Source organism: Hordeum vulgare, chromosome 2H, assembly GCF_904849725.1.
Source record: "Hordeum vulgare subsp. vulgare chromosome 2H, MorexV3_pseudomolecules_assembly, whole genome shotgun sequence".
Lineage (NCBI taxonomy): Eukaryota > Viridiplantae > Streptophyta > Magnoliopsida > Poales > Poaceae > Hordeum > Hordeum vulgare.
This window is the reverse complement of record NC_058519.1, coordinates 342,942,975-342,957,268: the sequence shown is the minus strand read 5'-3', so window position 1 is coordinate 342,957,268 and position 14,294 is coordinate 342,942,975.

Sequence of the window (14,294 nt, the reverse complement as noted above, 5' to 3'; positions counted from 1 at the left end):
GCTGGGTGGATGTGTCGTGTCAGGGCTTCCGGTGTTTAGATGACGGCATGCTCTTCCTCATTATTAGACGTGTTGATCTAGAGCCAGCATTCTCCTTCCTTGATGTTTTGCTCGTGCTGAGGACCTCTCCATCTCTGAGCTATGCTTCTTCCTGTCGCTCCTTTTTTTTAGCTTGGTGCGTCTAAGGCTTGTGAGCTGCTTACCAGCGCCTCTGTATCTTGTCGTTTATTTTTTCTTTATGTTGGTTTCGAATCTACTCATTTATTCCTTTGATTGTTGTCAGCAGAGGTAGCTTGTAATTGTAATTGTAACTGATGGTAAGATAGCAGCTAACAAAATGTGGAATTGAAATGAGAAGATTCAGACCTCCTTCCATCTTCCTATACTATAACTTTATGTTCTTACAATGGTTTCCATGCTCCCAGCTGCTGCTTCCAAGTGCAATTGAAGCAAATCGTCGTCTTCTGAATCCTTATAGACAACCTCCGTGGTAAAGTAAGAATCAAGAAAGGATTTCTGCAAGCCTGACCGTAAACATGAACATAATAACAATATAAAACTCTCAATGGAAAAAGTCATACCTTGCTGGGTAGTTTTGATTGCAACTTAATTCATTTGTTCCTTTGGTGTTATCGGAATCCGGATCAACCACGTAAACAAAATCAGGAAGTAATATACTCGCGCATGACTCAGAACCAAACCACAAGACACCGGGATCGAAATCATCAACAGCGTAAACAAAATCAGGAGGTAATATACCCGCGCATGACTCAGGACCAAACCACAAGACACCGGCAAGCTCCAAGCTGCTTGCCGGCAGGCGGATGCCCGACAAGCCTCAAACCAACATGCTGCCCACTACTTGCCCACCGCTCCACCTCATCGGCACAACGATCACTTGTCGACCAGGTGTCAAGCGCGCAGGTAGTTTGATGAGACCTATCGGGGCACGTGTCGCTAGAGAAACAACTTTATTGTCACCTGCCCCGATGGCATGACTAAGGAATAAAAGGTAGATGGGCCAACGGCATAGAAGAGGCATTCCTTGCCGACAGAGGTCCCCAGCTTGACACCTCATGACGTATATAATGTGTTGCCCTAACCCGTCAGCGTTAGGTATTTAGCACTGTAGCATACGTCAGCAGTTTGATCACTGTTGTCGCCACTGTTTACCCTGTGTGGTTATCATTTAGCCATTGCGGTAACCCTTTAACCAATAAGAAGATATCCATGACTACCTTTACAAGGTCGCCTGCCCATTTGCACTAGTAGACGCGCTTTCCAATCACCTTACCCGCAAGTAGCACTCCTATAATATGGACATCCACACAAATAATCCACAAAGCACACGACATAGGTTATTGCACCTCGTGATGGCTCGAACCTGTCTAAACCCTTGCATGCTGATCGCTGGTTCCGCTCTTTGTGCATGACGATTCCCACAGTTGAACAGCAAAGGGGCCCTTGGTCAGTCCCATAGATTGCCGTACCCCTACATCTTTAGCGCGCCAATCAGGGGAATCGTGTGCACGAACCTGAACCAGCTTTTTGCGCATCTACTTCACCATCGACACCATCACCCATGGCACCTAAGAAAGCCAAGGGTACAACGTTGACCGCCTAGTCCACGTCCACGTTGCTCACGCCAACGGCTACGGGAGACGGAGGCAGGGTCAAACACCTCTCCCAGCGCACTGGCGAGCGCAACCACCACACCAACGCCGTCCGGAGCACCACGAGCCGCGACCCTGACCCTGTTGTTGTGATGTCCAAGGACGCCCCGGCGAAATCCAAGGGCAACGCAACGGCGGTGGTGACGGCAAAGCACACACAGCCTCCATCGCAGGCAGTGGCGGAGCCAGCGTCCGGCCACCCCGGGCACTTGCCCAGGCTCGATGGCTGTGAGACCGCTTACATACATGATAAACAGTAGGTAAATTCTACGGTGCGTTTTGGTTTACCCGGACAACATCCATGCACGTATGATTCTCAAACAAAAGGCTTGATATTTGCCCAGGCTTCACAAAATTCCGCCACTGATCGCAGGACTGCTGCAACAAGCATCCTCGGGGAGGCAACGGCCCCAGATGGCGTGCTGACAAACCCTGCGCGTCATTCCGAGGATGCACAGGGCCAAGCTCATCGCCATCCCACTAGTGAAAATAGGACTCCGTGAGAAGTAAGAGTGCCACCCACGCTTCGCGCCACGCCATGCCGAAGACATTAGCTGAGGCCTTGGCACAAGCCCAACCATTGTTGGATTTCCCTCTCGCGTCGGAAAATATAGAAGACTGGAGAACAACCATTCAGATCCTCCTCATCTTCGCGAACAAGGACAAGCAAGGGCAAGCGGGGCCCTCGCAAGTGCACCACATGACGCCAAAAAACCTACCCGCAGGCGCAACATTGGCGGAGCACCCACGGTGCAATCACCTCCACAACAGCAGTGATAAAGCCACCAGGCCAACACGCGGGACGAGATCTCCATGATGTCGTCGGGCTTGCGGCAATGACCAGACCATCAACGAGTCCTACAGGACCGACGAAGGGAGGATGCTCGCTCCATGATCGAGCGGCGTCGGGAGGTGCACCGTCAATCCAACGACCGTGTCAGGACATACGTTAATGAGCCTGCGACAGAGATACGGGGAAGCTTACCTTACGAGATGGGTTCACCCGCTTTCACCAGTGAGCTGTGACAAGTCTGCTGGCCTTCCTCCAAAACTTTCAAGCCTGATCAGTCTGTCAGAGTTCCTTGGTATCTACACCATTGAGATGTTGTCGGGCCCGTGGGACTGGGGTACCCAGGCCTGTTTGCCTCGGGCCCAAGACGCGACGCATGCCTTGGTCTGACTCGGCCCACCATCGGACTTCGTGGGCAAGATCCTCGCGAGGGATCCCTCCTCACGAGGCGAGTGTCAGCATGCGTCTTCAGGAGCCACGCAAAGCCCCCTTCGCGAGGTCGCTCCTCGAGGCCACGATCGAGGTCCTCGCGGGGCAGACTGGACGAGGGGTGCCTAGCTGGGTCGCGCTACTCTGCATCTCCGCATGGGTGACGCGTGCCGCACCGAGCGTCGCCAAGAGCCTTGCCACTAGGTATGAGTGAGATATCTTTCCTCTTTTTGCTAGGAGAGCAGGGCCAGCTCGCCGGTTCCCAAAGAAAACTCCAACGGTGTCCCCTTTGGTGCAAGAAGGCCAAGACAGGAGGCATGCCAGGATGAAGGTCACCCTCGAGCCCACCAACGCATCATGGGAGGAAGCTTTTGCACGCTAAGACCACTTTTGTCAAGATAAGCTGCAATCATGTCCCCCACTGGTGTAGCGTCGTGCTATACAAATGGTTTTTAACCCCTTCCCGTGACGACATTTTTAACCGTCGCCTAGTGAGTGTGAGCGATAGGGGGGATCCTTCCCACACGACCCAAAAACCGTCGGGGATAGGGTGTGGGAGTGCATTCGTTTTGCATAACTAAGCGTATGTGATGCCGACGTCTATCCCAAACGTGAGTCTTCACACATCTATTTATGATATCTCCAATATCCCAAATGCTCTATCCTTTCTACTCGTTTGTGACCGCATTACCATCATAGTCGGATTTCTTTGGTTTTACCTTACCAGGCGCACTTCAGGCACAGTCCACACGCGAGATTTTTCGAGGCACGTATCAAACTGGCTCTACTTTACAATGCATGCCACATCACAAAGAGTTCATGATTGTAAAGCGCGTATTATAAGGCGACAATCACACACATTTAGTTTTCTCGCACCGTTTGTGACATTGTCTGACATCACACACGCTTTGCAAACAGCAGTTGTGTGCATGGTTACACAATTTCCTCTTCATGAACCGTTTCGGATTATGATGTACATCACACACGTCGTGCTTTATAGACCATGTGCGTCGTAATGATCTGCACAACATATTTTCTCCCTAATTTAATTTATGCTAATTAAAATTGTACCAAATTTCAATTTGAAAGTAGGCTATAACTTCATTCATATCCATCACGTTCAACAACCAATGCATTATTCGATTCAAAGGTACATATGTTCAAGAATTACATCAAAAAAATCACATAAGCACCAAATATAGAATGATGAACTAGGGTTGTATACTTGTACTATTAAAGATGGTAAATAAAGAGACGAGAGAAATTCTGGTTGATGAACAAGGTGAAGCGAAATGCCCCTATTGTGCTCTCTTGCATGCTGAAGGCGCACACGATTCTAGTCCAACCCCTTATGATGGACGGTCGTCAATCATGTAGTTTGAGAGGTAATCTTGAGTAAACTTCTTCGGGAACCAGTGCAAAGGAAAAAGATTCACACATTTTCATCTAACAGAACTCATTATGGGCAGTAAAAAGAAGGCTACAGAGTTCTTACTTACCATGCTGCAGTTCATTGTTGTCTTGCGTAAAGTGTAAATAAATAGTTTGATTGACATCTTTTGACCCACTTTATTAAAAATCTTTATTAGTTTCCTCACTTGATGCTGGTTCACGAATATCTCATTGCCCCATACATAGAAAGGGTCGAAGCGTGGATCTTTGCCAATGACATATGTACCTAAAAGCACCAAGTTAATATTAGAAGCTAAACAACAATTGCACAATAATGTAGTACAACACTCCCCCGTCTCTAGCCGATCCACTAAAAGTTAACGGAGTAAAACCCTTATTGGACTATATATATACTCTAGCAATTTTTGACCATTTCTAGCCGATCCTCTAAACTTAACGTTGTAAACTTCAAATTGATCAAGTTCAAAGCAGGTTCAACCGAAAGTAGCATGTATTCAAACATAAACATAGATAGTTTTGCATAACCGAACATAAAACATAAATTTAAACTAAACTAAACTACGTTCGGTCGAAGTGGAGGTCGAGCCAATCCTTCCTGGTCAGGTACGGTGTGCCGTGAGCCGGGACCGGGCCGGTGCTGTCGTCAGGGTCGTTGGGGAATACACTCCTACACTGGTCGACGTCGATCTCTTCGTCCTCGCCACCCACCTTGACGCCCTCTGTGCCGCCGTCCTCGCTATTGTCGACCTCGTCATTGGAGCAGAGCACGATAACCTCGCCGCCCGCCGCGTTGGCAAAGATCATCCGCTCCACATGCACGACCTCTGGGTGTTGCCGGTGGAGCTCTTGTATGTAGGCCTCATTGGCGAACTCGGCCTCGAGGCTCTCCCTCGCCTCGTTGCCCTCCCGCGCCATAGCCAAGCTCACCACCCCTGGCTCTAGCAGGACGAGATCAACTAGACGTGTGTTGAAGGGGAAACTGAGCCTAGCCGTCGCGCCGTGGTGGCAGACCTTCCAGTGGTCGTACTCCCGCGAGCTCGGCCATGTGGAAGCTACCGAGACACCGGTGGGTGTGGTCCTCCTGATCCGTAATCTCGGCGATCCACTTGCCCCACCGCCGTTGCCAGACCCCAAGGTAGGGCCTCGTCAGCAGACGTGACTGAGCGAGGAAGGGGAAGTCCTCGAACCGGCATAGGGCGGATCAGGCAACCGACAATTTACTACATTTCATTATTATTGTCATGTTGTACATTATTTGACTTATCTATCATGTTGTTTTTCATGCTCCTTTGTATGTTATTGTACTAATTGTGAGCCTTGATGTTCTTATGTAGGTATGGCGGCGTCTCAACCCAACAAGGAGAAAATGGAGTGGGGGCGGAGAAGGATGCAGCCAGTGAGGAGCAGAGATTGATGGAGAGGGCTGCAAAGAAGATGAGAGAGCAGGACGCAGCCGAAGCAAAGAAGATGGAAAGGGAGCGCCAGTACGAGGAGAATGAAGCAAAGAGGAAGGAGGACCTCAAAATTTTCCTTGAGCACCGTGCTTATGAGAAAAAGATGAAGGAGCATCAGAAGAAGGTGATGGAGCAACGTCACAAAGAATGGGCAGCTAAATTTAAGATTGCTATGGCAGAGGGTGCAACAAAGAGAGAGCGGGAGAATGAACTCTTCATGGAGAGGGTGCTGGAAGAGGCTTCAAAAATGCGCAAAAGGGAAGACGAAGAGGAAGAATAGATGAAGAAGAAAAAGGGGAAGGGGCCTTGCTCAACACAATAGAGTCGGAGGCTTCTATTCTCATGCGCGCTTTCATGTTTGAACCGTATGTGTTGAACCTTGTTCTCTTGCGCGCTATCTGACTATGAAATCCACTATTATGTACTTTAAGAACCTATTATGCATCTTTGGACATATGTGTGAACTTTAATGGGAACTCTTTGTGATGTTTGTACTTTATATGGGCTATGTGATGTGTGTATTCTTTGTTCTTAGTTGCATATGTGATCTGTATGTTGTCTGTGTGAAGGTGCTAAATGTGGTATGTATGTTGTCTGTGTGAAAATGCTAAATAGGCAAAATCATGTATGTGAAACGCCAGCCCCTGTGGCGTTTCAGCCTGTCCCCGCAACATCAGCCTCAGTGGCGTTCCCTTAGTCCAGTACCACAAATATCATGTCTTCGTCAGCGTTGCAGCTCTACAAGAAACGCCAGCCCTTAGGGTGTTGCAGCCTCTACAAGAAACGCGAGCCTATGTGGCGTTCCCTTAGTCCAGTACCACAAATACCATGTCCTCATCAGCGTTGCAGCTCTACAAGAAACGCCATCCCTTAGGGTGTTGCAGGCTCTACAAGAAACGCCAGGCTCTGTGGCGTTCCCTTAGTCCAGTACCACAAATACCATGTCTTCGTCAGTGTTGCAGCTCTGCAAGAAACACCAACCCTTAGGGCGTTGCAGGCTCTACAAGAAACGCCAGCCTCAGTGGCGTTTCCTTAGTCCAGTACCACAATTTCCATGAATACTTCAAACTTCAAACTTCAAAACCCAAGTTAGAATGACATGACAAGTTGATACTTCAAACTTCATAACCCAAGTTAGCATGACAAGACAAGTTGATACTTCAAACTTCATAGCCCAAGTTCTTACTTCGAACTTCAAAGTACTTAAAATTCCATAAGCCAAGTTGATACTTCAAACTTCAAACTACTTAAAACTACATAACCCAAGTTCTTACTTCAAACTTCAAAGTACATAAAACTCCATAAGACAAGTTCAATACTAGCATGACATGACACTAATAGTTCATAATTCATTTCCTTCCTCTCTTCGCAGCCATCTTGCCCTTAGTGACGTAGCCCTCTGGAGTATTCTGCTAGCCAGGACGTCGGACGTTCCTTGAGCTAGCTCGACGTGTTTCTTCCGTCGCGTGAGTGGGTTGACTTGGCTGTGGAGCATCTTCCATCTGCGAAGTCCCAAACTCGATGAAGTCTGGATCCGCGGCCTCGTTGTCTGACTCCTCTTCTTCTTCTCCAAACTCATCAACATGTGCTCGGCTAGAAGAAGCACGTGCTCGACTCGAAGATGGACGAGCAGAAGAGACCCGTGGATGGCTGGCAGACGGACGAGCGGAAGACTGCACATCCATCGTGTACTGCGCACGTGCCCTCACATCGGTGGACGAAACACCGTGCCAAGAAAGTAAAGCCGCTAGTGTGCGACACCGATTGGCGACCTTCTCCGCAAGGAAAAGATAATGACATGTTAATATGCTAACAAAGCTACGACAACTAAAACAAAGGTTAACAAGGCATCTAACCTGCAGAGTAGTTCTAACAAACCCGTCCGTTTGTGAAGATGGGGCACGGCCAAGGGCCGCGTTACTATCATTGATACATCTCCATAGCTCCGTGCCCTAGTTAAAACATATGTGACATACCACCCACGAATAAATGACACTTGTTCATATTTTAAAGAATAAACGTACCACTCGGTCATGAAGAGGGGCATAGTCAAGATGTGCTCCAACTGTCTCCCTAATAGAATTGTTGAATGCAGCATCAACAGCCTCACTCGGCAGTAAGTCCAAGCAATCGGAACGAGTCTAGGCTGCCTTATGGATAACTCTGTACTCTGTACGCATCCGCTCCAAATGCCTTAAACATGTCGTCTCGTCAGTGTCGGGTGTTTGATCATTTTCAACTCGAGCATGTCTCTGAGCATTCCACATCTCCACCCAAATCATGTGGTGCTCCTCCCAATTGATGACACTCTTATTGGTTTGCCGGTTTGTCCTACAAAGCAATAGTTCAATACTACATCAGTTCCATTTTTTCGTGTTAGACATTGATCAACAGGATAAACACGTGATACAAAATACTCACTTATGTAGTTGCACACTTGTCTCGACGTAATCCAGCGGGGTGCGTTGTTGTACCTCGAACTGCTTCGAAACACGATGAGGAAGATGCCACTCCACCGCAAAGAAGCATATCATGGGGGCACCGCACACGCCAAAGATGCTGGTCACGAAGGAACATGTTGCTCAGAGGAAACTGCCTAAGTACCGTGTACGGCCTCCAATTCACCTACATAACGACAAGTCACTCGACCATCCATGAAATTTTTAGAGACAATTTGCGAAAGTATTTACCTGTTCATAAGTTAGCATGTCAAGCTCGCTTATGTATGCCTTATACCGCCCCATAGCTGTGATACTCGTCCATTGGACATTAGCCCATGTGTGTGCGATAGTGGGGTACCGCTCCTCATATCCGTCAAACGGGTACATCCAAGGTTCTTCTGGAGGAAGGCTGAGGTTACGACCAACAGGCATACGCTCCCACATCCAAACCTGTAGGGCCCAAACAAAACCTCCAAGAGTGGACGTCGGCTTGCTCCTCATACATGCTCCATCCAACTACAAATTTAATAAAATGAAAATGCATCATATACCCATTTAATATAATGAAAATGCATCATATACCCATTTAATAAAACAAAAATGCATGATAGTAAACCGTACCTGATGGTACAAGAAGGCTAGTGCCGCCGAACCCCAACTCCACTTAACATCCGAGTCACGAAAGAGGATCCAAAAACATCCACGAGGCTGTGTCCCCCGTGCCATCCGGAAACACCACTTGGGTCAAAATATTCCAGAGGTAAGCCCTGGCGAACCTCTCCACAACAAGCGGACTAGCATCCCTTGGGCACTTGCGAAAATATCTATGTATCCAAGAGAACAACACACCGGATGGCCTAGGATCCTTCCTGGCTTCATTAGTCCATGGCTCGGGTTCAACACCAACCAATGCTACAACCCGTTGTCGCCATCCATCGGACCTAACCTTCCCTGTAAGAGCCCTGCCCTCGATAGGAAGCCCGGTGATCATACCAATATCCTCCAGAGTTATTGTCATCTCACCAAGAGGAAGGTGAAAAGAGTGCGTCTCCGGCCTCCAACGGTCCGTAAGGGCGGTAAGGGCCGTGGCGTTCAACCATGGTGGTGTGCCTTTAAAGTTGAGCACAAACTGAAGAAGATCCATTCTTCTAAAATAAGGCTCGTACCGAGGGTCATATAACAGAGATTCATTCGGGTTGTGCCCCCTCAAACGAAGTACTGGAGGAACCTAAACCAACAAACGCATAATTTATCACAATATGAAAATCATGGAATATAGAAAAATAATCATCAAGACCATCATAATTACCTCTCCTCTTTCAACTAGCACCGCACGATGCTTCTGCTCGTAGAACTCATCAAGTCCCGGATATTTATCCGGCTGAAACATCCTACATAATATGAACAAAATTCTTTTAGGCATTAAACTAGTGTGAACTAAATCTAGGCATTAAACTAGCGTGCCAAAAAAGCTACGCATTCACCTACTACCACTAATATGAACTAAATCTAGGCATTCACCTAGTGCCACTAATATGAACTAAATCTAGGCATTCACCTAGTGCCACTAATATGAACTAAATCTAGGCATTCATCTAGTATCAATAATATGAAGTACAACTAGGTTATACCTACAGCCACCATAAACTATACCTAGAACCACCATAAACTACACCTATTAACCATCACAAAATAGTTTTTACTTCAAAACATACGTTACACCTAGTGCAAAAAAATCTACACAAATACAAAGTCATTGCAAAAACTAATTGGAGGGATTGGAGGAGCTTACCGGCCTCTTCAATTTGCCCCAAAGAACCAACAAAACGGTTGAGGGAGGACGGAGATCGAAGGGGGGATCTGGAGGCCGAGAGTCTCTTTTTTCGTCAAAGAAACGAACCAGAGAAGAGGAGAAAGGGGGTTGGTGGCCGACGGGGTCGGGCTGGCAAATTATAAAGCCAAGAAACGCCAGGGTGCCTGGCGTTTCATCTCAGGCCCGCAACGCCACAGTGGTTGGCGTTTCACACGGCCAGAAACGCCACAGTTGACACGCGTTTTGTGCATGTCCAGAAACGCAACAATAGAGTAGCGCTTCTCTGTAGGGCTGCAATGCCACGATCTATGGCGTTTCAAAAGGGTCAAAACGTGAAATTGTTTCCAAACGAGTTCGTTCCGTGATTAACTTAACCCCCTCGGATCAGAACAGTGAAAAAACCCCATCTCCAACACGGTCCATCCCGCGGCGCGCTAAAATCTGGTTTGCGGCGTGCCCATCGTCAGGTTTGACGCGGCGCGCAGCGGTGGCTCCAGCAACCGCGTTAAAATTCAACGCGTGTGCGCAGCTCCAGGAGCGCGCGAGCAGCCGGCGCTCACATTTGTTTATTTTGGACACAAATTTCACACATCAACACAAAACACATGGCATATAATTTGAATCACATACATCATTCAATCAAGTTCGTGCCCAAAAGGTCATGCACACAAGTTCAAATTCATGCCCACAACATCATTCAACGAAGTTCAAAATGCAAACCAAGTTCATGACACAAACGAAAGGTACAACAATCAAGCCTCGTCTTCATCCTCATCTTCCTTCGATTCATCCGCCTCCGCCGAAGATGATTGTTCCTCCTCCTCTCCATTGTTCCACGTCGCATCCTCATCACGTGAAGCTCAGAAGGTGTTGCCAAGATCGTGGGAAGGTGGCACACCGGCTCCCGGAGGTGCACCCATGCGGCCAATGAGAGATGCAAAACTCATGCCACCCATGACACCCATGTCGTCCAAGCCGCCTGGAGGTGGTCCGAAGCCACCCATGCCTCCCATGGTCTCCATGGTAGCTCCAAAGCCACCGATGGAACCCATGCAGTCCACGATGGCTCCAAAGCCACCCATGGCACCAATGCCACCCGTGCCGCCAAGGCCACCGCCACCCATTGCGTGAATCATGGCTCTTTTTTGAATCAAGACTTGTTCACGGGCAAGATTGACATACTCCTTTTGCGCATCATTGAACAAAGATGTGTCCAAGAAGAACAAGTGCTTCTCCCATTCCAACAATTTAGATCGTTCATCCATGCCCACCTTCCTCTCCTCCAATGCCATTTTCCTCTCCTCGAGCGCCATTCTCCTCTCCTCGGCTGCCAACCTCGTCTCCTCGGCCGCGACATCTTGGTTCCTTGCCATTTTCCTCACCTCGCTAGCTTCTTTTCTTGTGTTGACAATTGCTTCCTTAGCATTTTTGAGCTCATCATCTCCTTTCCTCTTCTTCTTTTCTTTTGTGTCTTTCTTGGTGCCATCCGGTCGTTTGGGCTTCGAGTATGAAACCGAGTTTGGTATGGGGCTTCTCTTGCCTTCTTCACTTGATGCATCCTCCTCATCATCATCTTCCAAATCAATTGTTCGCTTGCGTTTTTGCTCAAATCCAAATCATCAATATCCTCACGCTTCTCTATTTCTCATCATCCTTTAATACTTCGTAGCAATGTGCAAGGTAAATGGCCTTCCTTTCTTTATCTTCCCCTTCTTGGTCCTCTTCTCCTCTCCCTTGAACAAGTTTTGTGCAATATTTAACTACATGAAAACAAAACAAGTTAGCACAAGGAACACCAACAACAAGCATGATGATGAACATGACAATGCCCTCACCATCCTCGTCCACCTCGAACTCATGGTCTTCGAAATGCATGTCATTGGTTTGAGACCAATGCGAATTGTTCGAGCCAACACCCATAGTTGACATGTATGCATCGTCGTTGACACTACAAAGTATATAGAACAATGCAAATAAGTTATCTACAAGTATGCATTCAAAAAATAACAAGAAAAAATAGTTGGGGAAATTTTCTACCTTTGGGGCATATCGTCGAACGCATTGTGCGCGTCGGCCGCCAGCTCAACAAGTGAGCTCGCCGGCGCTTTGGTAGACGCCTCGCCCCTCACATGCCCTGCAACCTTCTTCCTCAACGCCTTCAAGGTGCTAGAGCCGCCCGCCTCCTTGTTCTTCTCCTCAGATGTCTTGCCCTTCTTCGGTCGTGCCGCATTTGGGAGCATCGAGGGGGGTGCAAAGGGCTTCATCACGGCGGGCGCCGGCGCCGGTGCGACAATGCCCGCCGCCGAGTTCATCCGCGGTGGCATGAAAAGGCCGCGCGCGAGGCTGGTGCTCGGAGGAGCTCCGGTGGAGGCGAGGCCAATGGTCCCAGCGCTAGGGTTTGCGGCGGCGGCGACGGCGGCGGCTGCGGCGGTGGAGGGTTCGCGACTGTAGGATGGGGTGAGGGGGTGTGACAGCCCGAGACCGACGTTTCAGAAGATTCCCCTTTTATTCCGTTTTCGTCATGTGATTATTTTTATTTGTCGCATCATCATCGCATCATGCGCATCATCAGCATTGCATCGGCATCCCGTTGCCTCCAGTTTACAAATTTGCATCCGTTATTAGTTGTCGGTTCTCTCTGTGCTCGTCGTTGCCCGTTCTAAGTCCGATCACACTCGCACGCGCCCGCGGCATCGTTAAAATATTAGGTTTTAAAAGTGTGTGTAAAACTTTCTCGGATTGGGTCGAAACTTGGCGTGCGGTCTTTATATAGTGTAGCTAGGCCGCCTGTCAATTTTCGCCGCCATGGGCGGATCTCGCCACTCTGCAGCTCGCCGTCCGCCTCCAATCTTCGTCGGAACCGGCCGACATTGCTAGATCCACCCGTTCCTGACCTCTGTCAGCCCTGTCGGAGACCCACCATGCCCTTGGCCGCCGTCGAAGCTCTGCACAGCTGCTGTCCTACTTTGACAGTTGCAGAAGCAGGGAACGATGAGCGCCTCGCTCCCCATCTTCTTCGCTTGCGCCATCTCGCGGGAGCACACCGCCACAGCCAAATCCGTCCGGCCCTAGCAGATCCTTCCATTCCCGGTCTCTGAGCCCGCCGTCTTCGCTCGAGCAAGCCCCTGCGCGCCATGGCTACCTCCTCTGTGTGTTGGTCCCTGCTTCCCCGATGTGAGCAGTTCTAGCGCAACTGAAAATTCAGAGTTTTGGCTAGATCCGTTTTGCAGTAGATGTTATAAGCCGTCGCCGCTGATATGTGCCACAAGTAGTCTATTAGCAAGATGGTTAGCGCAGCAGTGCTACCTCCTTGAGATCCAGGGATCAAATCCCCATCGATGCATAGTATTTTTTTTGGAATTGTGCCTCTCCAGCGCAACAACTTCTGTATGTTTATTTTATGTGTTGTTTAGTCTATTTTGCCATAGCTACTTAATTAGTCTGGTGGTAGGGCTACTAGTGTCCATCCGAGGGATCTGGGGTTCAAATCCTAGCAATTCCATTTTCTTTTATTTTCGACAGATTCAAATGCCTTTTTTGTAAAATTCATATAAATTTAAACGTGCACCGGATTAAAATAATTTCAACATGTAAGTTGCTTAGAATTTTCTGTAGTTTCATATTAACCAAGTCCCACATGTGTTTAAAGTGGTTAACCTGCCTGTTTTATTTTGTTTTGCATCAATGTCATGTTATAACGGTTTAAATCATAGTTAAACAACCGTTGCTCCGTTTTGATCGTGTCCTATATGGTTCCTGCTTAGAATCTCATGTAGGTTCATATTATCTTGCTGATTTTATGTTTTAGAATGTTGTGGTTGCCATTTGCACGCATTTTGCATTCATGCCATCATATCTTGCGGTCTTCGTATCTTTTGAACCGTAGCTCCGTTGGAGAGGTTCTCTATGTGTAAATTGATTGAAATGACGCGTAGAATCACGTGAACCTATTTATTTTGCTGTTTAACAAATATTTAAACGTGTTAGTTCAGATCTGAACAGAATTATAAATTAACATGTGAGGTCATTTCGGAGATGCTATATGTCATTTCCGACCTCATTTAAAATGCCTAGATAGGTAGTTTAATTACGCTTCACCTCTTGCCATGTTTAACCACATTTAATATTGCCGTGTACCTAATCGAGATAGAACTAAATAATTCGTATGTGGAGTTTCTCCAATATGCAACTCGTTGCATACTGAACTTCACTTAATGTGTAGTGTTTGATTGTTGTGAATTATCATGCTATGTCTTGCATATATCCAACTGATCATGCATC